This window comes from Pyrgilauda ruficollis, unplaced genomic scaffold, assembly GCF_017590135.1.
Source record: "Pyrgilauda ruficollis isolate IOZ18807 unplaced genomic scaffold, ASM1759013v1 scaffold340, whole genome shotgun sequence".
Lineage (NCBI taxonomy): Eukaryota > Metazoa > Chordata > Aves > Passeriformes > Passeridae > Pyrgilauda > Pyrgilauda ruficollis.
The window spans coordinates 118,314-123,292 of NW_024524823.1; the positions used below are offsets into that span (position 1 = coordinate 118,314).

At 46.1% G+C, this 4,979-nt stretch overlaps 1 long non-coding RNA gene across 1 annotated transcript; it reads left to right on the plus strand.

The window, feature by feature from the left end:
• Nucleotides 1-2,088: 2,088 nt before the first annotated feature.
• Nucleotides 2,089-3,530, plus strand: LOC121357696. Its single transcript, XR_005955754.1, has 2 exons — nucleotides 2,089-3,297; nucleotides 3,402-3,530. It is a non-coding gene; the product is annotated as an uncharacterized LOC121357696 (long non-coding RNA).
• Nucleotides 3,531-4,979: the final 1,449 nt, after the last annotated feature.

Here is a 4,979-nt window from a genome sequence, read left to right on the forward strand (position 1 = left end):
TGGGTGGATGGAAAGGGAAGCAAGCTGCTTCCTGATGTGCTCCACGTGTCCCTTTGGGAAGAAAATCATCTGGGGAGGAATAAAATCCTATTGGGGGGACAAAATAATCCGTGGGGAGAATGTTCTCCATAGGGATTAAATGCTCTTTAGGGATGAAATCCTCAGGAGCAGCGTTGGTGGTGCTGGAGCTCCTGGTGGAAATGGGATGGATTTGATGATGCAGGAGCTAATTGTCCTTTAGTTGCTGGCCTGTAGAGCCATTCCACAAGAATTCCATGGGGAAAGGAGAGTTCCCAATGGAATTAGACCTTCCTTCCTCCTGAACAGCCAGGCCACCACCTGCACCACCAGCACTGGGCCTGGTGCTTTCCTTGCCAGCCCTTTGTCAGGAGCCACCTCTGAAATTTAGAGAGCAGCTCCCAAACTGAAAATGTCCAGGAATTCTGATTTGGAGAGCTCTGGTTCCAGCTTTGAGGCTCAGCAGCTCCACCCAACCCAGACTTACACCAGGAGTGGCCCAAGGTGGGCACTTCTGACAACTGGATTCCAGCCTGGAGGAGCTGCGGCTGATGAATTATGGACTCATTAAGGTTGGAGAAACTTCTGAGATCATTAATCATTAACTCTCCTGCAGCACTGCCAAGGCCACTCCTGACCCATGACCCCAGGTCCCACATCCACTTGTTTTTGAACACATCCAGGATGGTTCATTGCTCCGTTCCAACGTCTGGCCTCCTTCCCACTAACACAATTTCCAAAATATCCAACCTAAACCTTCTCCTGTGGCCTCTTCCTCTTGGGAGACCACCCTGAACCCCCTCAGCTCCAACTATCCAGGGCACCTGGGAGCTGAACCAGCCCAAGCAGGCTCTGCTGGAGCTGGATGGAGTGGCTGAGATGTTTTTTAGCAGGTGACATCAGCCAGGGAGGGGAAGGGTCGATCCAAAGTCCGCTGACGTCAATGGAAACAAGCTTGTTGACATCAGCAACTTGGACTGGCGCCGACGTTCTGCTCCTTGATTTGGGGTGGGGGAAGAGGTCTGGTCCTGCCTCAGTGTGGCTCTGAGGAGGAGCAGTGTGGAATAATTTGGGAATGGGCCAGGACCATGCCATGCTTGGCACGTTTTTACCGTTTAGCTGAACCCCTGCATGGCTACAGCTCGGGTTTGAGACTCTGCAGGGTGTCCAGAGGAGGTGGTGGCCTGTGACAGAGGAGGTGATGGATTGATAGATGGAGGAATGAATGGATGGATGGATGATGGATGATGGATGGAGGGTGTCCAGAGGAGGTGGTGGCCCTGTGATGGAGTGAGGTGGTGGCCTGTGACACAGGGGAGATGGATTGATAGATGGATGATGGATGGATGATGGATGGATGGATGATGGATGGATGGATGATGGATGATGGATGGATGGAGGGATGCAGAATTCTCTACCATTCCAAGGAAAGCCTCTAGATGTCCACAGAACCCAGCTGTCCGGCACAGCCAGAGCTCCAGAGTGCCAGGATTTCCATCCCAAAACAACAAGGAATCACAGAATTCCAGGTTTGTTCAGCTGGAAAACACCTTCAAGATCATCTTGCTGACGGCAGGGACACCTTCCAGACACCAGATGGCTCCAAGTCCCACTTCTCTTCCCCGAGCCTGACACTCCCAGCTCTTGCTCGCTGCCTCGGAGCACTTTCAGCTGCTGAAAAGGAGGAAAAATTCCACATTTCTTTGCTGTCTGAGGGGCTCCAGGGGCTCTGCCAGCAGCTGGGGGAAGCCCCTCTCTGATGTCCCTGCCTCTTCCTGCCAGAGCAGATGACAAACACGGGACTTTGCAGACCCAGGACCCGAATTCCTCCTTGTTTACGGACGGCTGAGCTCTTCTGGAGCCTTATCTCCCCCTCCCTGCTCCAAAAATCACTTTCTGGGCAGAAAACAGGGGAAGAAATCCCACCTGGAAGGAGAACTGCCAGGCTGGGGGAGCTTCCACATCCCAGTCTCCAGTGGGAGCTGGAAAAATGAGATTTTGGGGGGGGAAAAAACCCTCGGCTGGGGGAGCTTCCACCATCCCAGTTCCAGTGGGAGCTGGAAAAATGAGATTTTGGGGGGGGAAAAAACCCTCCTGTGCAAGCCCTGAAGGAAAAGGAAAATGGGATCTCGATCCCTGTCCCTGCAGAATCTCAAACATGGGCGTCAAAAGCTTTTGCTGGGAACAAAACAGCAAAAAAAGGGGAATTTTTGGCAAATTTTTTTTGACTTTGAGAGGTGTTTTTAAAAATTTTTACTTTTAGTTTTCTGAGAAGGGTGAGACAATAGAGATGTTATAATCAGATGTTAAAAAGAAATGTCACAGAGATAGATAAATGTTATAAATAATAAATAGAATAGAAATAAATGTTACCAAAATAGATGTGATAATTTATGTTATTACAATTAGAAGTTAACTGTTTTTTTAATTATAATATAAGTGCTTTTTGGTTTATTAGTTGCAGTTACACTAGGTTGTAAATGCTTTAAAGCTAATCATTTAAAATTACTCTTTGTGGGGTTTATTACAATGTATTTTTATAATTCTATTTTTTAATATTATAATGCATTTTTATAGTTCTATTTTTTAAAGTATTTACTTTTATTTTTTGAAACTTCCTTTTAGTTTAATTTTTTTTTCTTAACAAGAAAATAGCTTTAACTCTTAGTTTTATTTTATGCTATTTCTAAATCAGTATTTCTCATTTTTAGGTTTTTATATGTGAGCTTTCTACTAGGCTCTGTGTTTCCTCTTAGCCTATAAATTCATTTCCCACATTGTGGCACAAGCAGCTGCTTTCCAGGAGCCACTCCAGTCCCAAAATCTTTTTTTTTTTTTTCTCCCATCTGGGCTCTATTCCCAACACTCCCCGTGCACAAACAACCAGAGGAAATGCCTTTTCCACCCCAGCTCCCAGCTGTACACTCTGTCCCCGCATTGTGGATCCCTCCCTGTGCCCCTCTCTCCCCCCCCTCCATTCACTTTCCCAGCCTGGAACATGCTGGAAGAATCCATATAAGGTGAGAAATATGGAATAAACACCCCAGAGAAGCTGCAGGGCTGCTGGAAACTTCATTCTCCCCAACGATCTTGACCGAATTCTGCTTTTCTGACGGCAAGGACAAAGGCCAGGCTGGGAGCAGCGTGGCTTCTCCTGGCAACCAACCCCGAAAACCTGGAGCAGAATAAAACACGGATCTTATCAGCACTTATCAGAGAGCTGTGCTGGCAAAAACAAGCCTGAGCCGTGCCCAGTTCCTTCCTCGGGACGTGCCCGCAGTGAGTCACCTCAGGGCCCGTTTTCTGCCTCTGTGGCTTTGGAAGTGGGTTATTCCCAGGCTGAGTCAGTCACAGTGGCCTGGCCGTCTCTTTTCCCTGTTTAGGAGCTCCAGAAAAAATTGTGGATCCTGCTGTTCTCCCCATCCGAACCTCTGAGCCCATGGGAAAGCAGCTTGGATAGGGAGGAATGCTTTAAATAAAAATTTAGTGGCAGCAAGTTGTCCCTGCTCAGAGCTGCTGGTCATTCCTCTCTTGATTTTCTTGGTTTTGAAGGAGATTTGATAATGGGAAAGTTGGAAAAGTGAAAATCCTGATTTTCCCCAATTCCAGATTTCCATGGGATGCAGGGCTAAGTCAGTCACAGCTTGGATAGGGAGGAATGCCTGAAATAAAAATTTAGTGTGAGCAGGTTGTTCCTGCTCAGAGCTGCTGGTGATTCCTCTCTTGATTTTCTTGGTTTTGAAGGAGATTTGATAATGGGAAAGTTGGAAAAGTGAAAATCCTGATTTTCCCCTTCCCAGACCCATCCAGAATTCCTGGAGCAAGGCTGACCCTCGAGGGAATTCCAGATTTCCACGGGATGCAGGGCAGGGGGGGAAAGGGCAGCTCTGACTGACAGGTCTGGAGGAATCCAGGGAGGAAATTTGGGATGTGGAACGTGCTTGGGATCATATCCCTGACGAGTTCTTTGGCGTGGGGCTCCAAGGCCCTTTGGCTTCGCTGGAATGTGTCTGAGGGGATGGATTCCTTGGAAAGGGATGGGAATTGGAGAGGGAGAGCGTAAACACGGCTCTGACAGGGGTCAGATCTCACAGATCAAATATCCCACGGCAGGGAAAGCTGGAAAAAGCTCCCCCACCTTTCACCAAATTATAATGATTACGTTAATTCTATTGAATAAGAAAAGAGATAAATTAAATGTGAAATAAATAAATAAAAACCCTAAAAATAGATTAAAGTATAGGAAAAAATATAGGAAATATAGAAAAGATATTTAATTATGTTAAATAAGAAAAGAAATAAATATGAAATAAATAAATAAAAACCTAAAAATATAGGAAAATATAGAAAAATATAGAAAATATATTTAATTATGTTAAATAAGAAAAGAAATAAATGAAATATGAAATAAATAAATAAAAACCTTAAAATATAGGAAAATATAGAAAAATATAGAAAATATATTTAATTATATTAAATAAGAAAAGGGGTGCCAAAAATACCACAGAAGTGGTGGGAACACCCCAACAAATACACAAGAGGAAGGGAGGGAACCCCCAAATCCCAAGTTCAGGTTTTGCTGTTTAACACCCAAACTCGCCCTTATTTACCCCAAATAATGGGGGGGTGGGAGTGTGTAAAGGGAGGGGGGCAAAAATACCACCGAGGTGGTGGGAACACTCCACAAACACACCAGAAAGAGGGAGGGAACCCCCAAATTCAGGTTTTGCTGCTGGACCCCCAAACTCGCCCTTATTTACCCCAAATAATGGGGGGCAGTGTGTGCAGGAAGGGGGGGGGGTCAAAAATACCACTGAGGTGGTGGGAACACCCCAACAAATACACAAGAGGAAGGGAGGGAACCCCCAAATCCCAAATTCAGGTTTTGCTGTTTAACACCCAAACTCGCCCTTATTTACCCCAAAAAATGGGGGGGGGGGGAAGGGGGTTAGGGGGGGGGG